The sequence below is a fragment of the Pyxicephalus adspersus genome, chromosome 2 (genome assembly GCF_032062135.1).
Source record: "Pyxicephalus adspersus chromosome 2, UCB_Pads_2.0, whole genome shotgun sequence".
Taxonomy (NCBI): domain Eukaryota; kingdom Metazoa; phylum Chordata; class Amphibia; order Anura; family Pyxicephalidae; genus Pyxicephalus; species Pyxicephalus adspersus.
In genome coordinates, this window is record NC_092859.1 from 34,452,622 (window position 1) to 34,475,269 (window position 22,648).

General features: G+C 37.7%; 1 protein-coding gene across 1 annotated transcript in view; it reads left to right on the forward strand.

The window, feature by feature from the left end:
- The first annotated feature begins 5,555 nt into the window (after window positions 1-5,555).
- The window catches only part of CRACR2A (calcium release activated channel regulator 2A), a 63,627-nt gene continuing 46,534 nt past the window's right edge, over window positions 5,556-22,648 (forward strand). The window contains exon 1 of the mRNA XM_072400379.1: window positions 5,556-5,790. The gene's annotated coding sequence lies outside the window, so the exon portion shown is untranslated. The remainder of the gene's footprint in view (window positions 5,791-22,648) is intronic.

Sequence of the window (22,648 nt, forward strand, 5' to 3'; positions counted from 1 at the left end):
AAATCTTTCCATCTGTTTACTTGTTAATTCTGAACCAGCAATGACAACGGTCAGATTCTCAGGAAGACATAACTATTTAAAGTGTATGTAAACAGACAGATACAGACAGTGACACAGGAGGAGGGGAGGACCCTGCCCGAAGAGCTTACAATCTAGTAGGTGGGGGAAGTAACACAAAATAGGAGGGGAGATATGTAGCGGTGGGAAGTAGTGACGGTTTCAAAAGACAGAAGAAGATGGGTAGGCAAGTTTAAAAAAATGGGTTTTGAGAGCTCTTTTAAAGGAGCAGAAAGTAGAAGCAAGCTGAATAGGACGAGGAAGACAATTCCAGAGAGTTGGGGCAGCTCTAGAAAAGTCTTGTATTTGCTCCATTCTGGTCCTGCCTTGATTATTCCTCCTGTTGATAATTTCCTGTATTCTCTGTATCGGCTACAGAACGCCTTTCATTTATGGTATCAATAAGGATAAGTGTTCTGTAGTCGTGTTCTGTAGAGTGATAATTACGCTCCATCATAAATACAGTGAATTATCATTTTCATTCTTGGAAAGTAAGTGTGTTACTGGTAGAATATGCAAAAACTAAGAAATGAAGATGAATGCATCCACATTTAAGGACTGGTAATCCACAATATATTACATTTCTGTTCTTTGTTTTACATACCCTAAAACTGGTAAAAGTGTTTTTATACCCCCTGCTAGTCTTTCTCCACAGCTCCAAAATGAACAGGGTATACTATCAAATGTACTAACTTCCTAGGCGTGCCTAGTGCAGTCTCTCCAGGATCATGCTGCTCAAATTTTTGCCCTAACTGTTAAGTGTAGGTACTTACCTGAGAGTTAGGTAGGTTAGTCAGTGGTTTTAAGCACTGAGGGTTTGGATTAAGCACCAAATAAGGGGTTAAGAGTCAGGGAGGGGGGTTTAAGGTAAGGCATCAAGAAGCCAGGGGGGTTAGGTACCAAGTAGAGGGGGATTAGGTACTAAGTAGAGGGGGGTTAGGTACTAAGTAGAGGGGGGTTAGGTTTAGGCAGCAGGCAGAGAGGGGTTAGGACAGCTTTTGACCTAAAGCAGGACTCTTCATGGCTGGCACCTTGCCAGCTGATCAGTCACTTGTGCCAGCACTGGTTCTTAATAAACCAGCAGTGGGAAGTTTGCCAGTGGACAGCTGGGAGCAGTACTGAACTGCTCACTGCCACCCCAATTTATTCTCTATGGGGCTGTGGCTGCTAGAAGCTCATTCTAGTATCCCCCCCCCCCCAATTCATCAGTTCACTGGCATGGGTAAGCAGTAACAGCACTGCAACTTCCTTGCCATATTGAACATAGTCTTAAATTTACACTGCAGAATGAAAGGAATATTCAGTACCAAAAAGTTACATATAATGGGGTTTAGTGTGAGAAACTACTGTATCATTTTTTTAGAGCTGTTGCTAAATTTAAAGGTGGCCACACAGATAATATTCTGACTTTACAATACAACATGACACACTATCAGCTACGTTGCAAAAACAACTGAAATTCACTGCAAAGGTGGTTTGCCCAGTACCCCACAGATAAGTGTACACTTCTCAAAAACATTTCCTCCCATAAAACAAAACAAAAGAAGATCTGGTTAATAGGTTGAGATCCATTGATAAGAACACTGTCCTCAGAAATGACTCGTGTCAGAACACAATTGTGTCTAATAATTACCTAGCATATCACAAGCAGCTTTTTTCTACTATATATACTATATATATATTATATAATATTATATACTATAAGTATGTTGATTTTTAATTGCTGCAGAAGCTGACAGAAGGACAGAGCAGAGTGACAGAGGGGTATCGCTATACAGTTGCAGGGTGGAGAGGATGATTTTAAACAAAGAAAATTAGTGAAGGATCAAGTCCCCTTCTCTGCCAGACAGGGCGGTGTTGTTTGGCATAGCCCCAGGGCTTGGCAGATGTATTGTGTATTTGTAATTATCACATTTGAATTATTACTGCAGTTTGCAATAAAGTCATTATTGATGCAACAATTTAAATGCCAGATCCTGCATATTAAAAAAAATAATATAGAAACATGTAGAGTAATCACCTAAGAGAGAACACATCCAATTTGCAGTCACTTGTCTTCCTAAAGTGACAAAGTAACAGCGAAAAACATAAACAATCTGCTGATAGGTATAAAGTGTGGGTACCTGCGAGGACACAAATGTCAGGCTGTTTAAATTGGGTAAAGCATCGCCACTTCTTTTGGGACTAAAGCAAGCCCACACATTAGTATAGGCCAATCAGGGAGTTCATCATTATAATGGGCAAAAAGGAGTCCATGGGGGTGGGAGGGATTGGGGAAGCTACACAATGAATTTTATTTTTTTTCAATTATAGATGTTCAGCATCACATGTGGGGATTACCACAGCTTCCTTTTCCAGGAGGCCATGTACAGCAACCTGCTGGCCCCTTCCATCAGCCACAAACTGTTTGCATTGAATAAAAGTGATAATAAAACTAAAATATGTAATGAAAACTGAAAGGTATCATTTAGTGGTTTCATTGCCATAAAATGTAGAATAAGGGATGGTGAAATATAACTAAATAAATATCAGCTTCAAAGGGAGCCTTTCATGTTATAGAAAGCTGAATTCTAATGCGATTAGCCTTTGCACCAAACAAGTCATATAAAAATAAAATTCAGATACAGTTAAGTAAAACGTTCTTAGGTTTTTAGGTTTTATGTGTTAGTAAATTGTGTGTATTGCTTTCAATGCAACCTTATGTAAATGGTGGGTCAGCTGAGCCATTATGTGGCTAAATGGCTTCAATTTGGGGTTTTATTGCTGATGACAGATGAGATTCCTTGACATAATATCCAGCTCTGTTCCCCATGGCTTTAAATTTTCATGGGCCACCCAGCTTGCAGCATCCCACATTCTCTAAATGTTTTCTTCATTTTCAATTTAATACCCAACAAAAGAAGAGGTAATTGTCCTCTATGGACTGAAGCTAGTGGGTACTTTTCACATTTGTCATCTGGGTCTCTGGGAAAACTGTATAAGAAACTATTGGGTATTTTAACTGAAACTGAAGCATCACCTGAGATTGAAAAAAATATTATACTCAGGTTGCTCTTTTAAAATATTCAATATACAAATTATATTGTCCTGGACCTTTAAAAAGGAACTGCTATGCTATCACAAAAACATTACCTGTGGTCTCCCTGGTACTGATCTTTCTCCATTACTGACTTTATGCTGCACTGGGTCTTTATGTTAATGCAGCCATTTCGGGCTTCCTCACATTAGAGCCTCCAGCAAGAAGAACAATGAGCAGTACTGTAATGACATCACCAGATTTTACGCCAAATCTTCTAAGACCAGAGATCAGCAGTTGTAGGCTTGGGAGTGCCTAGGCACACTGACATACCAGGAAGTACACAGATATATGTTTCCAGAATACACAGGATACTATAGGAGCACAAATAACATTTCTAACAGTTTAGGTCTTTATCTTTAATAATCCCATATTGGAGAGCTGTTAGGAGCCCAGGTTTAATTTGCCCTTTACATAGACACCAGATTTTAAACAGCAATATTCTATCCAAGCAATGAATAGTGGGATGTTTGTTCACTTTGTGTTGTGTAGCTAGAGTAGGCCCATATCTTTAGTGAGAGACCATGAGAACATAAATCCGGAGAACATTTGTGTCCAAGGCCTTAATACCAAACAGATTATTAACTTCACATGTACAAAATATTTATTTCACCTAGTAGATGAGCTAAAGTCATACAATGCACACTGCAGTCTACTTTGAAGCTGTTTGCAAAGGCAATCCATACTCCATTAAAATGCTCAGCTAAGGACACCTGTTCAGGATGGGAAGATTTATTTTCATTGCCTGTTGCTTTTTTTCAGAACAGGACTTGAAATAAATCTCCCCAACTGGACAATAACAGTAGAAAAATAACAGAAGGGTTGGAGTGTGAGAAGCAGCACAATGAAATCTGCAAAATAAGTGCTGTATGTGCTGAAAGAATTATGAATGTGCTGCTTCGCCTTTCAGTATCCGATCAGAGGCTGACCTGGGCTCAGAAAAAGTTGGTTGAATAATGTTTTTCATTAGACTAAAGACATCTATTGGCAGAAAAAAGTACTACAGGTAAATATCTGAATTGTATGTGAATATTACAGGTAAAGCTGGTTTTACTTTACCTTTATATTTTTTGGCTGGAGTTTTGCTTTTATGTAGCAACAGTTACGTAGTTTTAAAAATTTGTAAAGTAAATTGACATATTAATTCTGGTACTAATAATGATTTCCTGTGTGTGACTAACCAAAATCCTTTACATCTTCTGCTCATTAAAGAGTAAGGGGGTCCAAGAAGGGATATGTGAGCATGTACTGTCCAGTACAATAACATTTTTTTCAAGCTCTATTTGGCCAGCTTCTGGCAAATGCAATGGTTTTAAATGCTTACAATCAGTGGTTTTCTTTTTCATACATGATATTTTATTTTAAAAAAAACTCTACAGTTTTCCCACTCCAGGAAAAGACAAATTTCTAGCACAGGTTTGTTCCACATTATAACATTCTCCTCTTCTGGGAGTTTCCATATACTGTCTGTGCTGACCTAGCTCTGCTGCATCTTCTCTCACCTCCCAATATTATGTAGCTGCTTGGGGAGAAGCAAAGGGAGAATACTATGTCACTTGAGTTGAGCTGACATTACATAGTACCACACAGTACCACAACCACATAGTTAGTCAGATTGAAAAAAGTTGAAAAGTCCATCAAGTTCAACCACTAGGCAAATAAACATAACCCTATGGACATAGTTGATCTTACATTTAGGATCCAACAAAAAAGTTTAACCTAGAGATACACTTTAAAAGCATATAATTATGTAATCCTATGGGAAGAAATTTGTTGGTGACTGTATAAAATTTTTCCAACAGCCTAAACAGAACTAAACCAAAAAATAAAAAATCTCTAAGCAAGCCACTTTTTTTATTGCAGAAGAGAAAGGTCTTTTATGTGTTTTCTGCAAAAAAATAAACCTGCCTGTTCACAACTATTTATCTAAAATTTTCCTGCTCCTTCATCAGTGCCAACATCTTCACCTGGTGCTCCTCTAGATTCAGGATCTCCGTCAATCTGGACTGACCAAGCTAAAATGACATGCGCATGGGAGTTCATTCATTCATTCATGCCGGGATCATACACTGAGGTGCACATGTACAGATCAATGTAAATTATGGAAACAGGCAGGTACATTTAATTGGAGAAGAGGCATCACTTGTCATTTCTGCAATAAACAATCTCTATGCTTGCAATTTTTTTTTATATTTGAAGTTTTTGTTTTTTATATTTTATAATGGGGTAAATATCCGGCATGTATAACTCTATTAGGTGTATAAGGAACAAAAAAAAACTTCTGCGGCAGAGGGGATGAGTGAGCCTAAATAATATGTCTTGTTGTGTATCTTTTGGGAATGACAATGTGTCACACTTACGTACATTTCCCAAGTCTAGTGGTCCCTCCCCGGGGTAGGCCTGTCCTTCCACTCTCACTGTGACAATGTTGTGTTGAAACCTCCCATAAGTGTCTACATCAGAGAGTCACAGGAGCTCCTACAGGTAACCAGTGTACATTCCTTCACTGATCACCGAGCAAAGGCGGTGTGTAAATGCTGCACTAACTCTGACAGATGTGGACGTACAAAAAGTTTTCTTTGATAGCTCACAGTTCTCGAGGAAGAATGGGCATCTGGAGGCAATAAGTTTCTCTTCCGTAATTGCACTTTATCAAAGTAAGTAAAAAAGTTTCACAAGTGGAAATAACTGTGGCTTTCACATTTAGAGTCACTGTACATCATGTGTGGTTACCAGCAAACAGATGTTCCACAAATGCACTTGTTACAACTATGGACTGTGAGTCAGCTGCAAGAAAAAAAGTTATAGGGGTCTGATTATAAAGCAGTGAATCTGACATTCACCAAACATGTCCTGCCATGCCAGGTCCATGTGAGTGATTGATTCTGAATGTTTGGTGAATGCCAGATTTACTGCTTTATTAATTGAGCCATAGATTTATTATGTATTGTGCAATTCCTAAACTCCCACCTATTTTTAAATCAATTGGGTTGGTGGAAATACGTACTGGCGTTCTAGATTCATTTTCCTCCATGGATATTATATGCATGGAGTATGTGAGTTTTCTTCTTGCAGGGTTTCTATAGAGAATGTGGCACAATTGAGCCGACTGTTGGAGGCCAGGGACTTGTGTGTATGATCCTCTCTTATTTGAAAAGCGCTATGGTATATGGTAATGCTTAATGTCTTATTTATACGTGTACATTGCTTATGTGCACTGTTTATTATACCATTCAAATGGGCTACCAATGCATAAGAACAGAACAAATGATGTGGATCTTGCATTTTTTATGACACATTACACTACAATCCATGCTAGTGCATTACCGTGTATTGTGAAGCACTGTACCCATGTGCTGTGTTGGGGTGCGATTCAAAATTAATAGAACTGGAACACACTGACCACACAACATAGTGTAACCCTCTTTGTGCAATGCAAATATGTGATTTCATCTGAAACCAATGTTTCTGTTTTGGCAGATGTTATCAACTATTGGCTTCTTGAACTAACCTCACATGGGTGCTTTGAGCAACGCCTGCTATTAAAGGCGGGCTCCACTCTCTTTTTTGTTGCTGGATTTGTTCACAGTAATTTGTCACTCTGCCCCTAGGGTGTTGCTCAACTGTAACTAGTTTTCCCAATCATGTTTTTTTTGGACTCATGTCACAGAGAAAGTAGCCATATGGATGTTGCAGAACTGCAATGCACTCACTTGGAAAAGTTTGTTGTAAGACAGTGGACATAGAAGGTCATCATTGTATCTCTTGCTGACTCCAGCATTCATTGTATGCGTGTTCCCTGCTCCTCCATGTGACTACTAAGGTTGTAACTACCCATGGTGGATTTTTACTGCTACTTGACATATAACTCAGAAAGGCACGCCAAGGTGATTGACTGCCCCAGTACCCCTAAATGTGTAAAGTGTGATCCAACGTAATGGTCATTCACAACTTATTGTCATCAAAACCATTAGCGAAATGGACCCATGACAATCAAACTGCAGAATAAGTGCTGTGTTGAGAAGTCCTATCATTGTACTGGGTAACAATATGTTTAGGAGCAAGCTGTCACCATAATCAGCTGAGTAGATTTGAACTGAACTACTGAACTCAATGATCTGGTCCTTATAAATGATTATTTAGTGTTGCCCTGCTGTAGTGATACGCTTTGTAACACATGGATGAGTTGATATGGTCATTGAAACTACAGCTACTACTGCAATCTGTTGTTCTATGTTATTAGCCATTTTAAGCTAAAGTAGGCTTAACAGAAATTGCCTGCTGCGTCATTCCAAAAGATTACTGGATAGCAAGTAAGGTGTTTGTTGAATAGTCTGGACTAGGAATGAATCTCATTTCTCAAATCCTTGTCTCTGTAACATTTATATGAAATTTTTGTCATCAGTAAGACAGGCCATAGACACTGGAAACGCACCCCTCCACCACTTGGAACCCTCCCAAATGTTATGGGCTCACCCTATAGTCCTGGTCATCCATAAAGTGTCAGGATGTGAACAGTGAGAGATTGAGGAATCTGTCACTACATATATATTATCACAAACGGCTTGTTCACTTGTTAAGTGAGAAACAAATAAAAGCAAAAAGTAATAAAGAATAAAGCATAAAAAAAAACCTTCAACAAACTTTAAAAGCCTTTTAGGCATATGCATGTATAAACATAAACTTGCACATATGACATACTTGTGTATGTAATAACAAATGTTCAATGCATAATAAATGTATCCCTGAGTATGGCAGAGTTAGAATACAAATTTCAGGGATGCCATTACAGGTAACTCTAAACTGATCAACTGTTAAGGTTTATAAAACACGACATATGGACAAATATGGGTATTGTAATTGTGGCTGTTTTAGGTAGCAGAAAATTTGAAGCTAGACATTTGGTTTCTGTTTATTCCACAACATCTTTTGATATTTTACAGAAAATGTGATTTCATTAGGTTTGCAGTGTGCAGTAAATTAAATTTGAATGTATCTTTTATTGAAAATAGAGGTTTGATAAACAGCAGTATGTCAATTGTATGTATTTAGTATCTATACAGTGGTAAAAGCATCACTTTGCTGTCTGTGCCCTGGTGAGGAGACTTCTCTTCATATCCTGTCCTGAGATACAGCAAAACAATAGGAGGGAATGCCCCCAAAGTAAGGGTGGTTCCTCTGTGTCACTGGAACAGCTGCCCACATGGATTTACCCTCACTTCTTGCTCTAAATGCAACACAAAAACATTGGATTTCCCATCACTTTTTGTCCTGGTATTAATGGTCAGGAGCAACAACCTTCTTGAGAAAGGGGTCTCCCTTTATGTGCTACTACATAAGCATATGTGTTTAAAATATTCTTTCCTGCGGCATATATTTGTATGTTGTGTTTATTTAAGTTACCTATATACACACTGGTTTGGGTGGTTGGTTAGTGGCCATTGAATTCATAATATCCTAACATGATGCTTCTCAGCATGTTTTGCTAGCTTATCAATAGGGTGTACAGGAAATAATAATGTAAAACTTGCAAACCATGATGAAAAGCAATATTGCTGTAATGTGCTGCTGCACTACGTGCTGTTTGTGTATCTGTTTTGCAGTAATTTGGGTTTTGGGTTGCATGCACTTTTTGTATTAGCTCAGTCTGCTCACACTCACAGGTACACCACCATGGAAACCTGCCTTTCCGCTTGTTAGCTAACTTCCTTTAAAGAGGCCATACAACGAAAAGGCAGATCTTTGTGAGTGACTCATTAAAGGACCTTAGCAATTTAAAGAAACAGGCTGAACTAGAGAGGGTGCTTACAGAGAAATTAAACCTGCAACACAACTTGTAAGACGAGTTAACCAGGAATTTGGCACCAAGATAAAAGTGCTTTGCTATGCAACAATTCATAATAAGAAAAATATTCATTCTTATATTAAAGAATAACTTTATGTGTGTGCTGTTTTTCTTTAAAGTGGATCCAACCAAATGTAACTTAAGGGATAACAATTTAAAAGCAGTTACCTGGAAGCACGCCAGTTTTCAAAATTGTACTGTTAAATTCATACTGGACTTTTATTTTTATGCAAGACTTTCTATACCTGTTCTTGTGCCAAAGAAGACCCCTCATTGTTTACTACTGAAAGGTTAAAAAAGAGAGTATAAAAAATAAAAGTTACAGTGCACAAAGACAATAAAGGGGAGAACACAAATGTAAGTCAGTTTCCACTACAGTGAAATTTCCATGACAGTGAAATTAAAAAATGTTGCAGCAAAACCAATTTTACTGAAATTAGTCACAAATGAGATCTGAAAGGACAGAAAATGTTCATGCCCTTGATTCTACGGGAACTTTTCCTATAATGTTGTGGGTAAGCTGTTCTGTCGAACAGAGAGAGAGACAATATTGAAAAATGGTACGTTTCTAACTTTTGATTTTTCACCACCAACTGCTCAGCAATGGAAGAATGAGTTTAGAAAATAAAATCAGTTTCTGTATTATTTCAGATGTGACAGATTTACAGATTTACAAATGAAAGAATGACAAAATCTTGAGCAGGTAAAACAGTTAACATCCATAAATTTTAAGACTGTATTCAGCTGTTGGCTTTGAGCTCAGCATTACTAGACTTTAGACTTTAAAAACTTTTGAAAGTGTATTATAACTTCTGTATGATAAGCGCTTGTAAAATGTTATGGAAGGATGCATATTTTGTGAGGGGCCCTTTAATTCATTCAACTAGAAAACCATTTGGACTTTATATACAGTAAAACTCTTACTTTTACAATTAGAAATCATGTTATAACTGCTTTTCTCAAGATTAAAACTCTCTGTTCTTTTTGAAGTGGTATTTTGCTTGGACAAATACATATGGTTTATGAAGATTAAAAAGGAGGCATGGTGCAGTGGAAGACCAAGCGAGCAAATTTATCACAGTGACAAGTGGTTTTGTTAAATTGTGTAAAACAGAGTACCGTATCATAAAGCTTGCAGAATGTTCCTAAGCTTAAAAAAGAATAAATTTTCTAAGAAAAAAGTTTTGTGTTTATTTAACAAAATGAACTATAATTTAAGGTTGATTCTACCTTACAAATTAGTTATAAACTGAGCAGTCACATTTAGACACAATATGCAACTGCTATAACAGGAGAGTGGATGTAAGATTATAAAAACAAAGGTTATTAGCACAGTATGCATCCTAGTCCAGCTACAATTGTCCCACCATTGCAGGATTGAGCCAGGAACTAATCTGCTCCTGAAATACCCATTAGTTGCTGGAGATGCAAAGAAAGTACATCTCAGGCTGCACAGCTAAAGGGAAGCAGGAGATGCTCCTATTTTCTTATTCTCCTTGCTGCTGCAAGTAACATCGCTGGACAGAATAAATGTGGGATTGCCTACAGTCTGTCTGCATATTTGTTTCTGTAACTTCAGCTGGGTTTTTTTATTTATGGGCAAAAAATAGTAGGGGAGGTAAAGGCCAATAGGCCTGCCATTGTAAAATAGTAGTGTCTGCAATGATCAAGTCTTTTTTTATAAATTTAGGTTTTAGTGTTTAAGTATTTTTCTTCTTCCATATGCTGTGTGGCAATGTAACACATACAGATTATTGGTTATCATGGTTCCGATTTATGGACCTTGTAAAGCAGTTCTGTACTCTGTAATATCTGTAATTTACCTGTTAGATAGAATTGTCCCTCCATTGGCTCCCCTAAAACTGGAGGCATGGAAGAAAAGCTCCTGCATATTAGTCTTTAAAAAAAAAATATTCTACATAGACAGCATCTAATGTTCAAACAGAATGTTGTAAAATCATGTAAGCAATGCAGCGACAATTACACTTACTACATTTTTTACAGATGTAATGATTTTGTAGGTAGCATTTATATGACACATTGTTAAGGATAGCTTTTATCAGTTAGGTAGTAATTATCGCACACAGATTAGGATGAAACAATGCATAGTTAACATATGCCAACCATACTGGATAGTAATAACTCTTTATAGGAGGAAGTGATACAGTAGTTAAATTGCCTTACAAGTGGTGTACTAGTAAAATCTTTGGTAAGAAATGCTTCTCAACATCATGAATACTTTTAGTAAGGAATCAGTTCTTTGGAATTCCAAGTTCTCAGATATATCTTTTTTTCTATACTTGAAGAAATATGACTTTAATGTAAGACTGTGAATAGGCTTTAAATAATAAATAATGTGTTTATTTTAACAAAAGATAAATTAGCTTTAAAACAAGCTCTCACTGCAGCTGCAGACACTGTGGAGGACCTAATCCTAAAATTTCCAGCAGAAGCACAGAAGACGTGCAAAGCATCCTTTAAGCCAGTGTTTCTCAAATGTTCCTCCTCCCAATCAGTTTAACAAATACCATTGCTATTAGAGGCATTCCTACTGGCCACTGCAATATTGTACTGTGAGCTGTGGATATATTAATTATAGCAGGGATTCCCTGAAGACCTGAAATTTATTTCAGTGGGTTCCTCCATGTTAAAAAGTCATGAAACTGTAAGCAGTTCAGCTCTCTTGGCCCCCCTAGTAGTGATTAATTATTTTAGCTCCCTGATTCAGCAACTAATCTCCCCCATGCAATCTTCCAGCAGTGAAAAAATATCTAGACTAGGGATGAGCGAGAATGCCTCTGGCATTGTCGCGAAAATTTCCTCGAACTTTTGGTTCCGCAAAATTTCGGCGATCTGATTTTAGGAGGATACTTAGGGGATTCACAGGATTCCCTGGGAATCCTCCTGTTTGTGATCCCCAAGGCACTAGAAGGTAATTAACCTCTGGTGCCTGGAGATCCTCTCAATGAATGCGGCCGTGGCCCCAAATGTATCATTTGTAAGAGATACTTATATTACAATATCAGGAGGTTCTCCTGTGCTGGGCATCTTCTCAATGATTGCAGCTGTGGCTGTATTCATTGAAAAGAGTGTGCGATCTCACAGATTAATTAACCTCCAGTGCCTGGGGATTGCAGAGGACTGCATGATGCAGCCCTGGAAATCCTCCTGTTCAGCGCGAGCTCGACCTCTCAGCGATTCCGAAGGTCGTTCTCGCTTACATTTTCGGTAAGTGACAAAGGCCCGATTCCCTGCGAGATCGAACTTAATATTCTTGCTCGCTCATCGCTAATCTAGACTCATCCTACTTCTATGCTCAGCAGTGACACAACATCTCAGCTCCCTTTGCATTCCCTACTATTAGTAAATCAGGAACTCAGGTCTCTTCTTTTCACCCTCTTTGCACCTCTACCCTTCTCAGAGCTCATCAGTCATCTGACCTGTCGGAGGATCTTCCTAGAAGGGACATATTCAATTAAAGGAAATACCCTGCCCAACAGATGCAAAATACAACTACACCACTAGAAAAAGCAAAGGCGTAAATTAAGCCTTAGCCTGTAATTCCATTCAGGCAGAGTTTTCTTTTCTTTTTATGTCACATAGTACATCTATTAGTCAGAAAGTTTGTAAATCACACCCTATTATTTGAGGTACAGGGATGTTTATTAAGCTAGAGCCCTACAAATATAATAATATTATGAAAAAAGATTATGATTAAAAAAACATATTCTTATTGGACTGTTCTAAAAACATATTAAAATGAATGCTACCCCGCCTTCCTACCCCCCAATTAAATAAATATAAATTGGGTGGAACAACATTTACTTACCAGTTAAATATAAAAGGAGAAGTTAGGTCAATATTGACTATAATTTATTTGCTTGTTTGTACAACGACAGCTTATCAGTGATGGGGAAAAATACCAGGCCTGCTTATGGAATTGTCAAGTCCATTTCCAGTTATTTTACAAAATGATTGAATTGAAGAAGCCAATACTTCAGCCTACATTCCTTTCAGCTAATAAAAGAAAAATAGAGTTAGTCTATATTTACTTGTAGTGGTTGTGGATTGTATTACTCTCCAACAAGAACCTGCCTAATAAGATGAAATATTTCCACTTTCCAGCTTATAACATTGTGTAACAAATAAGAGAAAGGTAAAACTAACAATGAATCTATAGGATACACCATATGGCTAAGAGTTTACAGATACTTACCCAACATATGTGGACACCACTGTAAACTACTGAGGTCAGGTGTTTCCGGTGAAGGGTACTGTTAAAGGGGAACTTAAGTTAAAATGCGACCGCATAGTTCTTTATTGCAGAAGGGCAGACAATATCCCTTCTACTTACGGGCCTGATCACATATTTTAAAATAAAAAAAATAAACTTACCTGTCCTCGTTCTATCATGGGTGGTCATCTGGGTTACAGACCTTTGGCCATCTGGATTGAGCAGACTGGATTGGTATAACTCCTACACATATGAGTTCATTCATCCCAGTAGCCAGGAGGAACATGGGCAGCTTTGTGTGTTATATGGAGAAGATTGCATAGTCACATAAACATGTTTTGTTGCAGAAGGGACCTGTCTGCTCACATTTTCTTGCAAATGTTTCATTCCATTTTAATGCCATAACAAACAATGACATTCTGGACAGTTCTGCTCTTTAATCCATTGGCAGCAGTTTGGGAAAAGCCCTATTCCAGCACAACTGTGTCCCTGTGTTCACAGCAGGTACCATGTTTGATGAGCTTGGAGTGGAGGAACATGAGTGTTCTGTCACTGGCAAGCAAGGTTTTCTTATAATTTCAGCACCTGACCTCATAAATGCTTTGTTGGCTGATTAGAAGCAAAGATGTACAGACACATGACCAGGGAGCAGCATGAGAAGTCCTCTTCTGCCATAACCAAATAATTCACCCATTCCCCAAAACCGCTCACAACAAAGAAAAGAAAAAACCATTACACATTCTTTGGTAGAAAAAAATGGCCACAGCAGCCCCCTTTATTAACACCATGTTTTTTAACACAACAACCTTTTGTAGTAACCATATTTTTAGAATTAACCGGAACAATTCTTCATACAGGTCCATGAAAGTCACCAATCTTCCTTAGTAATCCAGCTGTCACCGATCCCCTGCCAGGCCCCCAGGCACTCATACCCCGCCTCGGGGACAATTAGCGTAACCCCATACTCCAACTTAGCCTCCACAACAACCAAGTGTCATGCAAGGCCAACCTTACTGTCCCAAACCAAAACTTTTTCGTGTCCCCATCTCCTCTATATTTACATTACCCCCCTCTAACTTCCATGGACCCGAACAACAAAAAACCTGCCCCGGCCCTGCTGCTGTGACAATAACCCTACACCTTCCTTACAATAGGGAGGGAGGGTGGGAATACAGTTCAACAGCAAAATTTTCAAGGTTCTGCTCCCACCCCAGAAAACCCTGCTTTTTAAACCCATGACTCTCACCACCCCTTCACCCTCTCCTCCAATCCTTTTTCTTATATTCTTTTATTTTTTTTTTTTTGAACTATTAACCTTTTTCTTAACATCCTTGCACGAGGTGTCTTCACCTTCTCAACCCTCCAGTTTTTTTTTTCTTTTGAACTTTTAACCCCCCTTCTCTTACTTCGCATTTTTCTCCTTCACCTCCACATGGCTCCTCTTTTCACCCCTCTTATTTGGCCTTCAATACTCCCCCTGTCATGAGGCTCTTCGCCTATCCTGTTGCTTCAGGCCTGCTTTCCAAAATCCTTCCCAGAACTGAAAGTCTAAAAGCAGCGTAGGGGGTCAGCTGAATATTATAGCCCATGGTTTTGGAATAGGATTACCATGTTTTATATTTGTGATAGCCAGGTACAGTATAGGTCTAAAGTGCAATACACTGAGGAGAAAATAATGCTAATTTACTTGCTCTGGGGACAATTCATAGAAAATGGAGGCACACAACACATCATAAAGCACATGCATTATCACAATACAGTTCGGTTTAAATGGATTCCAACTGGAATATCAGTTTGAGCTATGCATAGCCTTTTAGTTGAACAAGATTTGCAGTATGTGTTCAGAAAAAAAAATCACTGTGACAGTTAAAGTATAATATTACCTCGGAATACAGCTTACAGCTATCTCTTTCATGGTTGGCTTTGTACTGCTACTGTGAGAAAATGCCTTTTGAGGCTCCTGTTCAAACAAAGAGAATATTTTTATTGCATATTACAAATGTTTTATGTAAATCAAGACATATGACTCTGGAATCTATTCCCCCTGGTATTCAGAAACATTTTAAACAACACACCAAGTGACAATGCAAATCTTGCAAATCTTGTTCATACAGCACCCTGAAGGCTGACAAGATTGCAAAATTCAAGTTTGTTCTGAGAGTTCTAACAAAAGGCCAACTTAGCAGTGTCATTTGTCACAAGACACCAGCGAGAGTTCTAATGTAAATTATACGGCGTATTCGCATGATGCACAGCCTGAGGACATGTGGATTAAAGCTTTGTAGATAAATGTCGCACAGCTAAAGTAACTGAATCACAACTTGGTTTATACACAAGAGCAATAAATATTAATATTGTGTGCTTGTATGAGGCTCCTTACACACGGGCATTGTGTGGCAAATGTCCCTACTAAGCGTGGGATCTGTAATACTGGGCCAGAACAAATGTGCTACATTAAAGTGATCAGTGCTTTACATTGCACCATCACATGTCTACAAATCATGGTCTGCAATCTCCTCTGCTGTATATGACACTGCAGGTTTATTCATCTCCATGTTATCTGCCAACATCAAATAAACGATTTACAGACAATGCTGCTGCATAGAAATTCAATTCAAAATGTCCTGCCATCTTACAACATGCAAAATGCTGCACAAACCCTTAATGTGCTCTCTGGAAAGGATCGTGAAAGATCCTTTCCAACGACAAAAATTGCACCTGTGTACGCAGCTTAAGGCTCATGTAGGAAAATAATGTTTGTACATGTTGGAAAATGTTGTCCAATTGCTATTTTTTTCCCTGTACTAAATCTAGTTTACCGGGAGTTAAAATATTCCTGCTGCTTCATAGACTTTAAGCTGGTGCTTCTGGAATCTTTAGCTCTGGTCATCACAACTGTGGTCATTTGACCAGAGAACCACAACTACCAGTTCTTGTCCCTTTTATAAACCCAGTTTGTAAAAGGCAGTGAATGTAACTAAAATAGGAAACAGAACGATCATATCATAATATATTTTTTAAAGGAGCAATTTTTATTACATGGAACCTTTATTACATGGAACCTTATAGACAATAATTCATGCTTAAAAAAACAGCTACAGTTGAAAATAAACTCCGTAAAATTTAAACCTTCTACATGACTCTCCATGACTCTCACATGGCTCAGTCTGTACGTATACCTGGATCAGCAGGAGCAGCGGGCTGATGTTGTCATTGCACAACCTATGTAATCTGCTAATCAATTCTGGCAGAACCTGTTGTGTGGAGAGACCTGGCTAGAAACATGAGAACACTGGGGGATTACAATCAGGGGCTTTTATTTACACTCTGTCATTCTCTTGCTTCACAAATGTTTCTATATTTAGAAAATAATCAGTTATTTTTTACAGAACAGCTTAGCTGGGCTTTTCCTGTATATTTGTGAATGCTTCAATATGTATTTTAATCAGTGCAGGGAAATAGAAAGCAAAAAACATTAAAAGATAACTGCAAACAAATGTACAGCTATTGCTTGGCCTCTAAACTGCATCAAAAACCTAAATTGAACCTCTTATCTATAGTATCCAGATACAGATCACTAGGCAGGTCATTGCCTAGTGCCTCTTAAATCCTCATTAGGAGTTGTAAACAATAGTGATGTCATCTGCCATCTATAATATAATAGTCAGGAGGGTGGGGTTTCTGCTAGGCAGGGGTGGGATTCTGGTATTTGGGGAGGAGCTGTTTCCTGCCACCACCCCACCCCCTATCATCTGAAGCCCCGCCTCCTATTTACCATCCAGCTTTTTTTAGGTAGTGAGATGGCATCACTATAATTTACAACTGCCAGCATAGATTGGAGGGGTGTTAGGCCCCAGTGGCCACATCTATCTATACTAGGTAGGTGGAGGGTTAAGTTTTGCATTTTTTTATGCACATTGGAAGCAAACTGATAATGCCATTGATATATACAAATACAGTTCAACTTTGATGCTAAACTCCAGCAAATAGCTAAATAGACAGAAAAACTACCCAGTTGAAATACACAAATTTATACAATTTTACCTGCAAAAGGATTTGTAATTCTGTTCTGTTTTTTTGTGATCCGTACACATGCATTAGTATTTGTACATAATTACTGGAAACTAAGGCCTGAGTCTCATTGAAGAAGCCACATATCCTCCCATATCTGGATAAATTGGTTATTTTACTGCGAAATACAGGTGAATACAGACTTTGATAAGTGGGTTGAAAAGGAAGAGGATTAGTAAGAGACCCTGTCACATTATATTTTAAATCATACGTGCATGAAATCAAATTCTCATACAAACTTTTACATGTTAATTTATTTGCAATTTTGTTTTCTGATGCGATCAGGGTTCTTGTTTAGGTACTTTCTATTATCCCCCAGTTGTGCTCCTTGAATGTTATGCTATCACACGAGCGAGGGCTGCATTATTCAGACATAGTCCACTTATGTTGCAATATTCTGAAAAATGCTATGCAGCCTTCTCTGGAGTATATGTAGACAGAAGGTGGCTGCAATAACCATAGACATGAGGACACACAAATAAGGTAAATCTACTTCCAGACACAGACAGCAATAAAACCTTGACAAAAGTTTTATGTGGTCCACATGCTATTAAAAAAGTTTTGGTTATACATGCATTTTAAACAGAACTTTTAAAAATCTATGATCAGACAGGTCATTATCGCAGAAAAGGACAGGTGATGTCCCTTCTACAATAATCCTTCCTACTTTCCCAAATGCACTGGGTATTTATCAAAAAAGCTGAGCTGCGCATGTCGAGTTTCAGCTTTGGTTAGCGAGGATACTCTACCGGCTTCCCCTGCACATGCTGGGATTTATTGCACTACATTATCCCTTCCCAGCCAATCAAGATGGCCAAAGAACATTTTCAACAAGAAGATGGGGGTGTCCTGTGAGGAAATAGGGACAAGTAGGTAGGTTTGGTTTCTTTTGGTGTTCAGGTTCTAGTGCTGCTCCTTCCTATTCCAGTTTGTGCATTACTGTGCAGGGGATATCGGGTGGCTGACAAAAAACTGCACTAGAGAGCAACCAATTTTCTTTGGGGATTAGAAATGCATTTTTGCTTTATAATATATTATATAATTATAAAGTATATATTAATATATAATATGATATATCTAAGAGTCTTGTTTAATATGCTCTAGATTTTCAGGTTCAGGATTTAGCAAAGGTTTAAAATTGTAAAATGTTCTGTCTTTTTGTTAACCTCACTGAAAAAAACATAATATCATGGAGTTATGGCTATGTGTTTTTATGATCCCTAATCTCAGTTCTATTAATAGTTGACTCTGGTCCTTTTAGACTATCAGTCACACAGATTACATTTTAGACCTAAACCTAGTTTTTGCTCTGTCAGATTTTCCATTTATCATGCTATTGTTTTTATCCCAGGACCCATCATCAATCTTACTGTCATCACACAGAGACTTGGCGTCCATTTGGATCTGTGTTTTTCCCAGACTTGCAATGCAGCACAAATTACCAGCTAGAAAAGCTGTCTTTGGCCAATATCCATTCTGGAAGCAGAGATGGATGAATAGGCACTTTCACTTTTCCCATCATTCCGGAAAACAGATAAACTTGCCATCCTGACATCTCTTTAACTTAACTTCACAGCATTTATGTTGTGTATGCCAACATAGAATTGTTGACTGCACTGGCAGATGAAGCTACTGACAAATTGTTCCCTCTTTCTTCATATAACAGGAACAATTTATGTGCCCATTAAAAAAGATCCAAACCATACATGGATAACATTTACATGCTTAAACAGTGTGTAATAAATAATTGGTATTTTCCCCTAATATACTGTTGTCATTTTTACATCTCATTGCTGCCATTTATTTCAGGCACTTTCTGTGTACATGCACTCACTCCAGGGTGTACTAGGGATCATTGTTCTGAACCAATATACTGATGGTGACATTTGTGAACCATGCTGGAGCAATGTCTGTCAGCATGGCTGCTGGTAGTCTCCATCAGGGGCACAATGGACAAGGTGACAACACGGGAGATGGAAGCAAGTGTCCTAATAAAACTCTCTTTTGGCCGGATTATCCAGATATTTTTTAATGAAGGCTGCAGCTAAAAAAACAATTTATTAGGTTTCATTAACATAGTAATGTTAAATGATAGCATATTGATTTATTTATGTTTATTTAAAGGAATGAAAAGCAACCTTCTCAAAAATAAATCCAAAATAGGCACACCTGCTTCACCAGAATGCTGCTTCTTTTAAAAGGAATCTGCTGCTTGTGATTCCTCTTGCTTTGTGTTAAAAAAAAATACCACCATACTACTATTTCTAAGATTTCTACTTTCATATGATTAAATGGTGGTACCCCCAATTCATAACAGCATCAACTATGGGAAGTGTCAGTCTTCCAGATGTTTTCCCTTGAAAAGAGCCTTGTTTTGGTGGTATGTCAGCAGAAAAGTACCGGGCTCTTATTTGGCAGTTATGCCTTTCTGCAGTGTTAATGATACAATCACACAAAATTACTGTTACTTTCAACAAAAAAAAACCTCATTATAAAGAAGTAAATGTTCATGTCCACCAGTACATTTTAAGGAGGTCTGAATTAGATTTGATTCCTGAACTGATCATGAACATAAATTATTAATGCTTCTATTTACATTTCTATACTACATCGTACATGGAGTTTGTCTGGAGGCTCTGTCCCTGTACAAGCACAAATGAACTTTTTGAACCTAATTATTATTAGGTAAACAGTGTCAAATGCATCAATGCCTTCTATATGTGCTATAACTTCTATATGTGCTATGTGCTATAACTTCTATATGTGCTATGTATTGGAATGAAACATTCCAGTAGTTTGTTGACCCCATTTGTGTTTGCATCTGAAACTGATTAGTAAGTCTTAGTGGTCCAGTTTAGTATATATTACCTGTTACTTCAAAGGGTAATAAATACTCATTGCTTTTTAGAATATATTTCCTGCCCTTGATAACAAGATTCTCGTATGTCAACCAGTTCCTGTGCAGAACAGAACACATGGAAAAGGCTATACTACCCTAAATCTGGTTACCAAAATAAAGTGCCCAGCCAGGCCAGTCTTGATTTATTACTATATTTTACAGTAATAATAAGCAAAATAATTATACTAGCCAAGTCCACAATACACAACTTAGCCCCTGGTAATGCAAATTGGGAGGTTGATTGGTAGCACAGTTTAGAATACACCACATAAGATGTCAGTGGGCCAAAAGTGTTGCTCTGCTTTTAATGATATATTGTGGAGACATTTTAAGGGAAACTATAACATTATTTAAATTTACAGTGACCTCTGTGAACATTCTGTCTATCACTACTCTGCAATCTTCCCATTGCATCATATCGGCCATTCAATCATAATACTGAGACTAAGAAGTTCTTATTAGGCCTACCCTGTTTTACACAAGGAATCAATTTCTATTCCTATTATTCCTACTAAACATTGTGCTGCACACCCTCTTATGCTCCAGTCATATTCATTCTAAGTTTTGTAATTCACAACCTTTATACCTATCACTAACTCAAGAACCAACTTCTTTACAACCTAATACCCCTGAGGAAGCCAATAGGTGAACCGTGTTGGGCTACAAGGCATTATACTACTTTTCCAGCTGAAACAATTTATGTTAAAATGCTGTACGATTTCAACCTATGCAGTTACTCTAGTTGGCTATTCCATTCCTATGCTGTCTAGTATGGCTATTCCAACCCCATGGCGTTTATGTTGGGAGTTGGTGAACCTACCTTTGTGAATGTAACATTATATGGATGTTATTTGTTACTTTGTTGAAATACACCTTAATATATTGAGCCACAAAACCCTCTCCTCTTCCTTTTTTATTCTATAGACATTCTGGTGGGAATGTGTCACCATTGGGAACTAGAGTTACAGGAGGTCAGAATGTCATTCAACTTGCAGCAACAATGCATACCTATTACATTAGCTATTTGTGGAATTGGCCTTTAAATTTCAAGTTCTTAAGTTGTTAATTATCCTTATATGCATCTGTGAGTTTAACATTACTTATTCCAAGAATGTCACTGGCACATTTAATTTTTTTTTATGGATCAGAAAAGATTATTACATTCCTAAAGAAATTCTATTAGATTAGAGAAATGGCACATTATCTTTGAAGTGTAAAGTGATATTACATACATTTTGACATTTGAAATAGTTTAGAATCACATCTGACACAGAATGAAATTGCTTCTGCTTTTCTGATGCATTAAAGAGCAACGCTGTGCAACAAGTGACAAGTCACTAGGGTACAAATTCTATCTAGGAAAGACTGTGTAAGTTCACTTAGTCTTAAAGTATGTTCAGCAGTCATATTCGATGTGGGTGGTCTGTATGTATACATATCAGATAACTGACATCTCCTAGATTGTAAGCTCTTCTGGGTAGGGTCCTCCCCTCCTGTCTCACTGTCTGTAACTGTCTGTGATTTGCAACCCCTTTTTAATGTACAGCGCTGTGTAATATGTTGACGCTATACAAATCCTGTTTATTAACAAAAATATTTATTATAATGATTGGCATGTGTACAGCAGTACCCCAACATTGCTCATGATCATTTTTTGGATACCTATCCTTCTGTGTTTGCTTTTTTAAATTTATCTTAGCATCAGGTATACATACCAAGCTCAGAAAGAGACAGGCTAGCCCTTGTGGGAACCTGATAGCCTGACACTGGGCTGACATTTTGCAAAACCAAAACACAGTGATATTTTGGCCTCTTGAATTTAGTAGCCCAGCACCTGTACTATCTATTAACAATTTGCCTAGCAAAGGTCACATTATATATATTTTAAATACTGGGGATAGGGCATTCTATGTAGAAACACCATTTACCTAGGGCTTCTTTCCACCTTTACAGGCTTGCACAAGCTGTATTTTTAAAGCATGAAAATGAATGTTGTAAAACAAAACCTTTGTGTAGAAAAATGTGAATATTGATGAAGCTGTTATGTGCCACAGTAGTTTTTTTCCTGCTTTTAGAAAGAAAATTAGAAGTTAAATGCAAACCCCATCAAAGATTTAAGGTAAAAAAAAATCTGCTTTAATGAAGTACTTGAATTTCCCTGCCCATTTTGTGGAAGAAGTGATCTGTCTGCAGAGAATTAACACAGAGATAAAATCCTCCAATCTGCAGGAATATAGCTCTGATTCAGTAGAAATGTTGGTCATATGAAGAAAAGACTGCTTCCACACAAAGTAAAGTTCCTTGCTTTGCAGAATACTTTTTTTTACTTCCAGCTGTGGCTGCCTTTCAAACAAATGAACTGTAACAGGTTGAACACCATTGTATTTTTTATAAATCTAGAATGTACATAGCTATTTTAAACTGAACGCTCAATTGGGCTTTATTCAAAAATTGCAGTTTCATTTG